The sequence below is a fragment of the Ursus maritimus genome, unplaced genomic scaffold (assembly GCF_017311325.1).
Source record: "Ursus maritimus isolate PB19 unplaced genomic scaffold, ASM1731132v1 scaffold_12, whole genome shotgun sequence".
In the NCBI taxonomy this organism is placed as follows: Eukaryota; Metazoa; Chordata; class Mammalia; order Carnivora; family Ursidae; genus Ursus; species Ursus maritimus.
In genome coordinates, this window is record NW_024423564.1 from 26,174,879 (window position 1) to 26,189,176 (window position 14,298).

Here is a 14,298-nt window from a genome sequence, read left to right on the forward strand (position 1 = left end):
CCAGCCAGGCCTTTCAAATCTATGCAAATCCACACTCACTCAGAAGGGCGGTTTGCTCCATGGGATTCCTCCTCCTCCACATTCCCATTCCTCTCCCTGGGTTTGCTCTTTAGATCATAATGTGGGTTGACTGGCTTACATTTTCCCTTTTTAATACGGAAAGCACTAGCTAACAACACCTGACAGAGTTATTAAATAAAATTAAGTTAGCGGTGTATTTTGCCCATTTCCCCAAAGAGCAGAAATTGCTTCCTTTCAAGACAGCTTAAACAAAAACATAACCCTTATATGACGCCCTCCAACTTAGAGTTTGGTCAAGCCAGAACTCAGAATACGTCTCATAACACAAGAGTCCTGTCTAGTCCTTCAAGGTCAGATGTTCGGGACATGGATTCCTGTCAACACCATCCAATATTTACCAGGTCCGATATCAGAGCTATACAAAGTTAAACATTCCTTATCTCTTCCTTTTCATATCCTACTTGCAAAGAATAAGCAATCAAATGTGTTTAATAAATAGGCAAGGCGAATAAACAGAAAAGAAATAAATTAAGGAGGCTGATGTTTTCATAGAAACAGCATTCTTATATTCTTTAAAAAGGCTTAGGTTCTAGACTACTTCTGAGCCTATCTGGATATGGATAGGAGCAGGCATTGGGTTCTTGATAGACCCTACAAAACATGTATTACTTTACATACTGCATTGATGGGAAAGGAGAAGAGCCAGCTCTCAGTAGCCAAGTCTCAAGATTTGTAAACTCTGGTTGGGACCTTAAGACAGATCTTTTTCTTTGAGGCAACCATGTAATGTAAAACCTGATGTAAAACTTTCTTCTCTTTATCTGACATTAGAAAAAAAAAAAAGCTTTAGAAAAGTTTTTCCAAACTTAGACAGCTCAGGAGATACAAAGCTGGGATTCAAATCCAGGTGTAATTGGCCCCAAAATCCATGCTCAACCCAAACCCATAGCCCTGAGTCATTTGCCAGATACCTTGGGATAGTCTCCCTAAATATAGGTTTGGCTGCCCACTAGCATGCAAAGCTGAGAGGATAAATGGCTTTGGGACAAGTACAAGGTGACCCAGCACTGAGTGAGTAACAAGTCAGGTACCACAGCTGCCTCCAGGCGTAGAAGCCAAGCAAAACCATGGCCAAGGGAGTGTTCCCGCCTCTTCAACTGGGGACCTTTCAAATAGTTACTCCAGTAGGGACAGGAATGAAACTTTCTTTAGCAAGCAGAGAGTATTTGGATGAACGCTAATTCATGACATATTGTGCTTACTTATAACTTACCAGCCACTCCGGGATCTCACAGTTCTTCCTCAAACAATTTATCGTGACACTATCTTGTGAGGTAAGTGCTTCATTCCACAGAACAGTCAGAAGAAAAGTGAGGAGCCCACAGGAAGTCGACAATAGTATTTGCATGCTGTGTTTATTCAAGTCTAGTCAAAAACCAGAAACCACTCTAGGTTTCTCAAACAGAGAAGATTTAATACAGGGAATTGGTTACAAAGATCAGGGAAGAGCTGAGAAACCAAAAAAGACATAGGGAAGCAATCTCCAGAGAAACAAGAGCAGACATCTGCTACTATGCCTCAGGATAGAGAGTCAATAGTAGTGCTACCAGATCCCAGGGGTAGGACTGCCTTGCTGGGTCCAGGGAGGAGGTGCAGCCAACAGGGGGCACGCTGACCAAAGTGGGGGCTAGGGATGGAGAGAAACACCCTGGCTCTTCCCTTTCTCTCACCCTCTGGTCTGCTACCAGCTCCTCCCGATGACTGAGCTAAGAAGCTAGAAGGGAGTTCGGGAAATGTACTTCCCTACCATGCAGGGCTGGACAGAGAAGGCCCAATTCTGAATCTAACGGCGAGTGCGCACTACGCAGAGATCAACAATGAGGTGGTGAAGAGGCTGCAGATATGGCAATCGGTGGGATGGGGTGGGGAAGGAGAGATGGAAAGTATCACTGCAGGCCACTGATTGAAGAGGATTAGGTAGCACACAAGGACTTTTCCCTACCCATTCCTGGCAAGCTTGATTATCCAGTATCTTAAGCATTTTCAGGAAAGTGAGGAAGGGGGCCATAAGAGCAGGCTGAAATACAGGAAAAGCGTGAAATCCAAGGGAGTATTAAAGAATAATGCATGTTTGTGTTACAAAATAGAAGATTTAGAAGCAGCACAGAACTAACTTCCTGTAGACACAGCTCATTATAATAAAGCTGGTCTCGAAGGATAGAGATTGAAAGCAGCAGCTGACTAAGGAGCCACGATAGGAGAGAATCAGACCCAGCTCTAGCAGAGGGTGGACAGCTGTATGTCTGGACTCCCATGTGTCTCCGTCCAGGATTGCAGAGGCAAGGTCCTCACTTCCCCGGGGGGAGGAACCGTGATTTATTCCTTCATTCCACAGAAACTCACCGAACACCTGCAGTGTACCAGGCACTATTCTCCACACCGCAGTGAAAAAGCAGACAAATAGGAACACCCCAACCCTTCCCGTCAGCTAGAGCAATACCATCCGCCACCTATGGAGGAAAGAGAAGTGGGGGGGTGTCTTGGCAGGACATGGTCAGAGAGAATCCGAAACTCCTACTTCCTCTGTTATTCCTGGATCCGCCGGACAGATTGACGGCAGTTACACACGCAGTAGGGGACACATCTGTTTCATCAATAAAGCTCTTACTATAAAGAGCAATGAGATTGCCCCCCCGGGTTCTGGTTTGTTCAGTTCAACACAACAAACATTTATGGGGTGCCGCCTATCCTCTGCTCCGAACGGGAGCCACAGAGATAAACATTTTGTTAGAAAAGCACTGCCCCCGCCCTCCGTAGAGTAAGATTGGCACATCCGTCCAATGTCCAATGCAGAAATTGCTGCCAGAGACCGGAGTCCTGCACAGATTCATGCAGAGGGTGGGGATCAGTTTCCCCACCAGTGCAAAGTGGTGGCGATGCCGATCAGGGCAATGCAAAGCCAACCCAAACCAGCTCTGCAGCCCTCCCGTGACGGAGGGCTGATTTTCCACAAGGGAGAGGCTTTTGGATTTCACCTCTTGAGATGTACAGGGCTCTCCTCGGCAGCACACAAACTGAAGCTGCAAGCACTCAGAGGAGATCAGCACGGCCCCTGGGCAAGGATGACACGCACATTCATGAAGCATCTCCCGTTTTTGTGACTAGGTTGAACACAGAGGAGATTTAAGGTAATGAAATTTTAAGGTATGAAACCATGATATTGGATACGTGCCATGACACATTTGTCTAAACCCGTAGAACATACACCACCAGAAGTGGACCGCAACATCAACTCTGGACTTGGGATGGTAATGATGTGTCAGTGGAGCTCCGCCTATTGTAAGAAAGGTCCCACTGTGGTGGGGGGTGTGGATGATGGAGGAGGCTGTGCCTGTGTGTATTCGGGAAATCAATGCACCTTCTGCTCAATTTTGCTGTGAACCTAAAACTGCTCTTAAAAAAAAATAAAGTCTTAATTTTTTTTTAATGACTAACAAGAACAAAGAAGTTCAGGCCGTAAAGCAGCTGAGTAAACTCCCTGGACCAACCAGACCCACATGAGACAGGCCCCTGAGCTGCTCTGCCGGGCAGAGGAAGTTCCAACAGGCCCAAGGGGCCGGGAGAGCCTCAGAGCCCTTCTCTTCCCATCTGGAGGGGGGCAAGGAGTGGAGACCAGGGTATCTGAGTCTAATCTCCTCCTTTTGTATTAATGCTGGCAAAAAATACACCTAAGTAATTTAGCTAGTCTACTATAACTTACTTTTTGATTTATTAATAATTAGGAGGAAAAATACCTCTGAACAAGATTTCTTACATTGCAAATCTTTTTTTTTTTTTTTAATGAGTTCTTCTGATTTTTTTTAATGTGTTCCTCCGCTAAGGAAAAACAAGGAGTCCATTCCTTATTTAAGGTTCCTGTCTCTTCTGACAGTACTGCTGTTATCTTAAAAGTTTCTATTTCGTAAGAGAGAGTAAGTCAGGCACCTGGGTTGGTTAAGCATCTGTCTTCGGCTCAGGTCATGATCCCAGGGTCCTGGGATCAAGTCCCACATCGGGCTCCCTGCTCAGCAGGTTTTCTGCTTCTCCTTCTCCCTCTGCCCCTCCCCCCTGCTCAAGCACACGCACTCTCTCTCTCTCTCAAATGAATAAATAAAATCTTAAAAAAGAAAAAAAGAGAAAGAGAATGAGTCATGTCCAAACCTGGACATCTTGGTGTGGAATCTCTGCTTCCCTCAGTATCTGTTCGCCTTGAGAAGTTACCTTCTTAACCATAATCACGCTAGCCGCGTCCGTGTCCTCAGCCACAGGATGCTGGATATCATGTAGCAATTTGCACTGCGCCCTCAATCTGTTTGTGTTTTCCAGAAAGGATGAGGGCTGCTGGAGGCCTGCTGGGGGGAGGGGGCTTCCCTACCCCCACCCTCACGCAGCACTTGCAGGCTGGGGCTCAGCCGGATTGCCCACGAAGCACCTCTCCTCTGTTCTGACCCAGGGCAGACCTGCTCCCCCACCCCGCCCGTGGCTTCCTGCTGCCTCATTCTCGGTGAATTTGTCTAGGAAAGAAAGTTCATCGCTCAAACCCGTTTCTAAGTAGCATTTTAATCATGACGCTCTACTAAGGGGTTTTGCTCCTTTCGACGCCTGGAGACATCACTGAAGCGTGGGCCTTGTCTACAAGCTCAGCACAGTGTCACTGCTGTCATTGGCTAGAGCAACCAAGTCTACATTATAATTAATCCAGCAAGTGTTCTGGGATGAACGTGAAGGCTGGGTGGATTTTCTGTTTGTTTGCTTCTCTGGTTGCCTGATGGAGTAGTTTCACAGGTGTGGGAGGGCAGGAACCGCTTCCGGGCTTGCCCTTCCTCCTCGGCATTAATCAGAAAATTTTATACCAAGGTTAATGCCTTGGGAAGCAGTGAAGTTAGCTGTGGAAGGAAGCTGAATTCATCCCTGGGCAGAATCGATAACACAAGAAAAAAGCAAAAAATAAAAATAAAAATAAATAAACAGAAGGGCATCCAAAACTGCCTGTCATTCACCAGGGGATGCAAATAAGGAAAAATTTTATTTAAAGCCATAAAATCTTTTTTTTTTTTTTCTGTTTTTGAGTAAAGGTACTTTTCCTAGTTTTCAAAGTCTGAGTCATCGTTTTAATACACAAAAATTCAAGTTAGCCAGGTGAGATCGAAAAGATAAAATAGTTCCCCACGGAGAACCAATGACTCATTTCTCAGTCCCTGCAGCACTTTTTGCTCTTCCTGGGTCAGGGACCCAGCAGCGTGTCTCCTATCTTATAGCCTTCACCTCCCTAGGCCCCCTTGAGAGCAGGGGGAACATCTTGACCTTCCTAGTACCCCAAGCTGGCACACAGTGAGTGCTTGGGATGGGGTGCCAGCTGACTGGGTCATGGTTAAGGGTCCAAGCTCTGGAACTAAACAAGGGGGTTTGAGCCCCAGCTCTGCCCCATCCCAGTATGTGCTCCTAACCAAGTTACTTTAGCCTTGCCATGCCTCCCTTTTCTCAAGAGGGGAAATTATAGTACCTGTGTTCCAGGATTTTCATCAGAAGAAAATGAAAATCATCCTAGTACATGGTTACTGTGACTAAATCATGATGATCTAGACAGAAAAGTTCATCAATGCTAGTAAAACAATTTCTTATTTAGGAAGTGTTCAGGCAAAAGAAAACCTACTTTTCGGATGGCCCTTAGTGAAGATGGGAGTGTTTGGAGGTGGGTGTTGGGGAGAAACCACCAATTTGTCCAGTGTCATCAAGAAGGCTTTGAAGACTTGAGGTCTCGGGAGCTCTTAATTGAAGGAAGAATCCAGTGAGTTTACCCAGAAGAGTCTTCCAGACAAGTAGGAGAATCTTAGAAAATTGTTCTGTGCTGCACTCTCAAGTTCTCTTCCCCTGAAAGCTCTTCTCAGAACAGCAACTCCCCGCTGACCTTGGAAGAGACGGACACTGCCAAGCAGGTACAGAGCTTGTCATGCAATCAGCTGCCACCAAGCCTTCCTCTAGGGCATCACTCATCCAGTCCCCTATGGGTGATGTGCCCTACAGGTGTACCTGGTTAACTTATTTTGCTCCAAGAGTTGTGCATCCATTGTACACCAGCTGCATGTCTAAGACTGTGATAACCATAATATTGCATATGTCAGTGCTAAAATAAAACAAGCAGACCCACAAGTACACGGTCCTTAATATCTGAGTGATTGCCGGGGACAAAGAAATGGTGGGTCTGAATTTGCTCTCAAACTCCCACAACCAGTTTAGGTCTGGAACCATTGGATGCTTTGAACCAAATCAGTTTAGGAGGTATGTTCATAGACACTATAAACTATTATCCTTAGAAGAAGATAAATGTCCATTTAAAACTCTTTTAAAAATTGGTAATAGTAACTATTTGATACAACAAGCCTAGAGCAGCCATGAAAATAAGCTCTGGTACACGTGTCTGTCTCTAAGATAGCAAAACAAAGAATCTGAGATCTGGACCACTGATTCATTGTGCCCATGTTACAGCTAGGAAAATGAAAACCCTGAGAAATCAAATGGCTTGTGCACACACACACACACACACACACACACGCACTCCACATAAACTTCTCCCTCTTAGTGAAAGGAGTAGGTGCCCCTTTTTCACGACCACTTTTGATTTTAAGACTTGGCTATTTCACATGGCCTTGAAACCCAGTGCACTTTGCTCTTGGATTAACTGAACTATTTGAACTAAAGGCTGAACTTGTTCTTAATCTTCTTTTTGAAATGCTGACTTAAAGAATTAGTGCCTTGCCCAACATGTCACAGGCACAGAAGGAAGCAAGGAGCACGCATGCTCCCTTCTTTAGCGCCACAAAGTTCCTAGTCAGAGATCCGGGACCAGATTTTCGTGGAGCCTAGGTCAGATCCAGCATACACGGTTAGAGACCAAAGCAGAGGCAGAGATAAGTGGAGGCTATCTGGAGAGGCACCAGATACCATCAGGAGAGAGCGTGGTGGCCTGAGCTGAGGCTCTGCTGCAGGAAGCCGCTCTCTGGGGTAATTCAGCATGGGCGCAACTCTCCGTGGGAGACCCTCAGAAAGGGCATCTTTCCCACACCTGGTGTTCTTGGTGCCCATCCCTGCCTGATGGTGTGATAACCATCCCTACCCCGCTGGGCTAAACAGCAACTGCAAACCAGAGTCTGTGAAGACTGCCTGGTAGCATTAGAGTCATATCGCCAGTTATAAGACAACCTTTCTGCCCCATGTAGAAAGAGGCACAGTGACTTCCTGGGGTATGGGACAAAGTGCTCACACACCCCGAAGTACGTCTTGGAGTGTTCCGAGGAGGCTGCAGGGAACCTGGGGTTCATGTCACATGGTCAGATCCAGACCCCTCTCTATTACAAAACACAGAGCTCTCCCTATCTTCCCGCAAAATTCCCCAACATCGCACACGCTGTCTCACTCAAATCCTCCCTGGTGTTTCTGTCTTGTGGACGCCCATAATCATTATTAGAACCTGACTGCCAAATGATACAAATGTGTCCAATGAGAAGGAGAAGAGTCCACAGTGATTTTTCCTGGGATCAGCTTCCATTATGGGTTCTCAGATACCATACAAATTTTTCCAAGATGCTTTAAAGGTGACATGGAAATGACCGCACAGGAAAGGCACAAAGCTAGTAGCTATTCAGCTAAGAAAGGCCCCAGTTACCCAGACACTGATGCCACCTGTCCTGCTTCCAGAGGCAGGCTCGCAGGTTAGCACGAGGCAACGTGCAGTAGGTTTGGGGAAGTGAGGGACCACAGAGGAGTCAGGTCAGTGGTGGAGACAGCCCCTGTATCCCGTAGGAGGGAGCGTAACTGCCCGAGCATCCCTTCTGGGCTCCCAAGGATCATCGTACACACAGAGCAGTGGAAAGGTAAGTGATTCTCTGACAAGTCCTGTCTTGAGCTTGGACATGTGTATCACGATGACAAATAGGATGTGAATTCACACGTGAGAAAGGCATGTGGAAAGTTGATAGATCAGTGGAAGTGATTCTAGATTAAACTAGCCCATCAGTTTAATTGTGGCATAAGCAAGAAGTGAGTCAGAAGGGCTCTTCTACCCTAAACTCTAGTTTATTCATTGTAATCATGTCCCTTATTTCTTAATGAAAAACAGAAATGCAGAGGAGCATTTGTTTCATGTCGGGGGGAAATAAGGCATTTTTAGGCTAGGGTCTCCTTTTTTTTTTCTGCTCTGGAAAGAAAAAAAAATGTGGTTGTCAAAAAACATTAAGAACTAAATGAGTTGGAAACAAAGCAAAAGAAGGAGCCCTTTCTTCTCAACTAAGGGCTGGTTTTGGCTCGGCTTTCTATTGGAAATTCCCCTTGTTTCAAAGCCAGGAACCCCAGAGAGGGCCAGGTTCACAAGGCAGCAAATACTGGGGGGAGAAAGGGGGGCTTAATTCCGTGCAATGGGAAATGTGCACACCTTAATTCTACCACTGTGAGAGGTGGCATGGTGGTATGGTGGTTGTGGAGGTGCGTGCTGGAGCTAACTGCCTGTGTTCAAATCCCAGCTCTGCTACCTCCCAGCTGTGCAATGCTGGGTGAGGGAATTAACCTCTCTGTGCTCTGGGTTAACTCATGTGCATCAAATTCTACCTACCTCTCACAGGATTGTGGTGAGGATTAACTAAGTTAATACCTAGAGGATGCTAAACTAGTATGTTCTGGTTATTTTTACCGGCTGCAAATAATAGAAGCAGACAGCTCCTGAAAGCTGTTGAACGCTTCCTAATGATCATTCACTTTTCCACTGGCAGCGTGACATCAGCTAAGAAGAAATAAAAGGCTAAATGTAGAGAGAACATGTTATTTTGTAAATTTCCTGGATTCTCAGAAAATGGCCTCATGTCAGGGCTATGTATAGTTTGTTCTTCCCTCATTTGGCAAATATCTGACAGTAGCATCTAAGCATTAGAGGTACTGGCCTTCAGTGCAGGACCAAGGCAGACACAGTCCCGCCCACATGATGCTTAGACTAGAGCAGAAGACAATGACCTCACGATTCACTTCAATACGGGGCAATGACTGTGGTAGGAAGATAAGTATGGGATTCTGGCCACTGACCAGGTGAAAGGCTACACCCCCAGATACCCAGCACAAGTCAAGTACCCAGTAGGTGCTCCATAAATGTTCCTGGGATTTAATGGACACAGCACGTACCGTGCTTTATTGTTTGTCTCGTGTTACCCTTCATCTCATAATCGTCAGAGCAAAGATACATCTCCTATATTTTTGTGTCCCCAACACCTAACCTCATGCCTCACTCATTGAGTGGGGGCAGGGGGGCTGCAACAAATGCTTGCAGAATTGATCTGAATGACTGAGCAAACCTAGGGTATCTCTCCCCTAGTCTCAGTCCTAGGCCCACTGGTAGCTCCTGTTTCTGTCTGACTGCTAACTTTCTCAATGTGCTCCTTCCAGGAGCAGACCCACTCCCCAGCCCCAGGAGCAGACACGTGGCCAGGCCAGGTATTCCTCCGGCAATGGTGACTGGCCAAAGGGTGGGCAAGTGCCCCAAATAGGGATAGTCAAAGTCCTTCCCTGGCCTGACGGCTGGACCTTGGTGTGATGGAGCTGAGAGAATGTCACTCTGTGCTGTTGGCAGTAACCACGCCCTACCACACAGGGTCCACGTGCAGGCACAAATGGAGACCAGCTTCGATGAGACATGGGAGAAAGAGCAGGCAAGGGAAGAGAGAGCCAGACTCAGAGGCCCTGGTTTCTGTAGTGCTTCCACTACGAGCTTCCCAGACTCGTCAACTTACCCATGCCCCTCGGATCGGAGCCAGGCTGAGCAGCTTGCTGGTGCCTAGACGGATTTGCAGTCGCTATTAACCCTCCTTTGGAGACCTTGTCTACTTTTACATCTTCGACCAAACCTCTAGGCATATGTCTTCCAGTTTCTAGCTCTAGCCTCAATCTAGCCTTAATTCGCAAGCCCTGGTGCCCCGTTTCCAACTCTTTGTGCTGGACATTTTCCTTAGTGGTCCACTGCCCCCTCACCCTCAACATGTGTAAAATTAACAGTTTCTGAGCTGCCAACCTTCTCTTCCAGGCTCTACGCTGACCTGAGCTGCCACCTTTCCCTGCCACAAGACCTTACCCCTCTGTCTCCTTCCTGCCCCCAGCCACAGTAACTGAGTCCCACAGCTGCTTCCTTCATGCTGTTCCCTGCAGCTGTCCTTCCTTTCTATTCCTCGGCTGCCATGCGGGTTAGGGGCCTAGCTTCCTGCTGCACCCCCTGACTCAATTCTGACAAACCATGACCAGAAGAGTGAGTTTCCTAAGGTACCATCTACTGAATCATGTCCAGCCTTGGTGGAGCCCACAGAGCTGCCCATGAGCTAACATTCTAGCTTCCAACAACACTTGCGCCTGCAGGATCCCTAAACCCAGGATGTGTGGTCCCTGCTCTGCTCACACAGGCCTCAGCCCTTGGCTCGTCCTTTCTCCCGTCAGCCATTCCCCCTGTGGTCCAGCTCAGACAGTGCTTTCCCCCGGGGAACCTTTTCTCATCACCCCAGTGAAAAGTAAATTCTCTCTTTGGAGGTCCCAAATCCCTTCTCTCTCTTTAAAAAAAGCTTTATGGATGTGGAGAACACGCTGCATGCCGGGCACTGGGGATATTAGTAAAGATAAAGCAGCCCCTGCTGGCACAGAACACTCCATCTACTAGTGAGAGGCATGGCAACACGTCCCACTTCACTTATCCCGCCTTCTCCTGGAAGCTTACATGTTTGCCTTGGCTCTCTGACCAGCTTGCAAGATATTTTAGCAAAAGGACGCGTTAAGACAGTTCCTGGTACAGTGCCCTACACATGGCAATTGCTCGGTGAGTAACCTGTAGAAGGCACGACCGTGGTTGACAAATCCCTAAAGGAGATGTAAGACAAGTACTGTTCTTAAAATTGAGACCCATTCAATTTGGTCATTCTAACAGCTGTCCATGAAGTTTGCCAAATTCTGAAAACCCAGTCCCTGTCACAGTGCCACAAGCTCCCTCTATAGCATACGTCCTGTCGCGCTCCTCTGTCAGGGAATAGGAGGCCTGTCGTGGTCAGTTTGTAGCTGATTTAGACCCGTGAGTTGCTGCCATACAGAAACAAGGGGTAGTGGTTTAGGGTGGCGATCACCACTAGCCAGACATTACAAAAACGCCTCTGGTGCGGACACAACTTCGCTTATTCAGCGATGACTTCCCAGCGGCAAGCTCTGTTTGAAAGAGGCGTCGGTGCCACAGGATGGAACACCGGCCATTAAAAGCAGCAGGTGGTAGGACGGGTTACAGGCTGAGATGTTAGAGCATCTGTGAACCGTGCTGGTTTATAGAATGTCAACAAGTGAATTCTCTAAAAAAGAATAAAGCCTCCAGGTGCAAGTACTTTTAAACTAGTTATTTCACTAACTTTTGTTTTTATTTAACTCTTCATCTGAGGCATCCCACACTTACCTATCTTTTGCCTTTTTCTAGAGTTGTCTTTCTACACTGGGATTCGTTTGTTTTCCATGTGCTAAACTTTGAAAATTCACCCATACTTTCAAACTGATAACGTGTATGTATCTCAAGCCTAATTTTCTGAGTTGAAGATACCTGTTTGATGGCCTGACCATGACACGTCTAACCTTGTTTTTTGGGTTTCATTTTTTTGTTTTTGTTTTTGCTTTTTTTGGCATGGAAGAACATTTTTTAATAAATAACACTGTTTCATATCCAATCCAAAATGCTGACAGGAAATCATTCAAACAATTAAAATCAGGACGGTAAGTAGGAATGCTGATATATTTAATAGGAAAGGGACTCCTTGTTTTATTCTGCATACCAAAGTCTAGAGAGAACTCAGCATCAAGTAGATAATTCAAGTATTTACTGAATGAATGGGTTTCTGTTCATCAAGTGAGTGTATATGTCAAGTATAAGGAGCTATAGAAATTGGGGATTAAGGGATGCTTACATAAAATGATACCATATTAAAACTTTAAAATTATACGTGTTATATTCATAAGATCATACATTAAAAGTTTTCATTTTAAATGACTTTTTGTTACTAAAACAATATCCACAACTTACATTTATGATTTACCTATTTTGTCAACATTGTATGTACAGAATAGGAATAATATTTGCTGCCCATCAAAATGGAAGTGAACAAACTGTTTAATAAGCCTTAGGTTTATAAAGAGAGTTTTGTGCTGAAAATACTAATCCTGTCTAAGGTTTGAAATGGAAGCTTTTTCTCTAAAATTTTGCTTTGTAAAATACCAGTGCTTTGTGATAACTTATTTGGTAAACTTCCTGTAAACTATTTTAGACACCTAATAGAAGTAATTTTGAATGATGAAGATAATAGATTTCATTGTACAGGCTTTCCACTATTTAATTTCGGTCTAAATGTTAACTGTTGGACTAGTACATAATTATTTTCATAAAATGCACAATCATGACTGCCAATTTTTCCATGACTAACTATACCCTGCCAGATGGTTTTTAAGTTCTGCTAAGTCATATTTTCTTTTTCCAGAACTCTGTGTTCCCACTCCTAAGTCCCGCTGGCCTTTTTTCATAGTTTGCCTTTTACCTGAATTTGGGGTAAAATGAATTCACTGCTCTTTTTACCATTTTTATATGAATATAATAGTTTTATGTAAATTACTCTCAAGTTCACCTATGCTAAAACTTAACCTAACCCCTTCCTAGGGAGATATATACATTTTGTACAATTCATTCTAAAAAGTCAGGAAGTCTTTCCATGCAAGAACAGCCTCATCATATGACTGCAAATCTTCTGAATCACCCTAGAATCCAGGCTGTTAGAAAAATGCTAACCAGTTCCCAAACTTCCACATTTGTTTCCTGCTGTTTGGCTACCTCTCCTCCTGCTTACATTTTCTGGCTGTAGCAAGAATCATTAATCACTACTTAGACAGCTGGAGCTTGCTCTCAAGTAATACCATGCAACCCACGATGGATTTGCATTTTCTTACCAATCTGAGCATTATGGAACACTCACTGCCCAGCATTAGACAGAAAACTTTCAATGACAAATTTCGCCTCCTGAATGCCGATTAAAATATTTGGCTGCAGGCACAGTTCCCAAAAAAGTGTTCATTGATGTAGATGTATCAAAAGCCTACCATGTGCTCGTCATTGTGCAAAGGGTAGAGAGATGTAAAGAAAAAGAATCCAGTCCTTGTTGCCCCTAGGAGCTCTACGTGGGAAGAAAGAGACAAACACACAGTTGAAATCAAATGAAGTACTGGATGAAACCAAGTCAGTGCAGTTAGTGGGGGTACCGAGGAAGGGCTGCAAAGCCACCCAGTTATTTCCAGGCTCCTCATCAACCACAGTGCATCACTGCTTATGCAAAAGCAATGGGACATCTCCTACGTGGCTCCGTGCTTGCATGCCTCAAGGAATAACCATCGGGATATTTCCTCTGGAGAACAGTGCGTTCCCCAAACTGCAAGCATTTTCTACACCTACTGCAGAGCATTGCTGAGTGCCTATGGATGAGTAAATTAATCAAGTAAGCCTGGGTTTATGACCCAATCTTACTTCCATGTATTGGGAGTAGAAGAAAGCATGGTTGTGGAAAGAAAGTCTCTGAGGTCAGAAGACCAGATCCGCATTGTGAGGCTGGCCGTAGGCTCCTCATCCCCAGAAGGATATCTGTGAGGTCCCCTCCAGCCCTCTGATACTGTAAGATCTAATCATAAAGGGACTGGTCAGGCCAGCCTGGTTATCGTTATAGTTTAGGAATGTTTCACACTTCTCAGAATCTTCAAGATACGTCATGTAAGAGGGAGCCTTTAGTAACCACTAAGCTCAAGTTAGCAAAGGAGGTTAAAAAAAAGAAGAAAAAAAGGAAGAGTGGGGAACAATTTTAACAATCAATTTGTTTCTGTGTGATAAATATCAACAGTAAAACTTTAGGAATGTATTCTTAACAGTGCCAAGCAGCAGTGATCTAGAAATCGTCTGGCCACAGTCTGATTGACGGTGATATCACAGAGATATTATTTACTATAGCCAGTCTGCTTCCTCTTTTTCTTGAAAATGGTAACAATTTTTTTAGCATTTTTCAAACTCTGAAGAATGTAATTCTATATTTACTCAAAAATCTCTGTAGAAACCCAACGAATTCCTCTCTTCCCTGATGATTTTAGTAAATATGCAAAATAATATCTAATTTATCAAACTTTAAGGCACTTAAGGCACTTTATAACATTAAAATA

General features: G+C 44.9%; 1 non-coding gene across 1 annotated transcript; it reads left to right on the top strand.

The window, feature by feature from the left end:
• Nucleotides 1–3,071: 3,071 nt before the first annotated feature.
• Nucleotides 3,072–3,178, top strand: LOC121102106. The gene has a single exon (XR_005834201.1). It is a non-coding gene; the product is annotated as a U6 spliceosomal RNA (small nuclear RNA).
• The last annotated feature ends 11,120 nt before the right edge of the window (nt 3,179–14,298 follow it).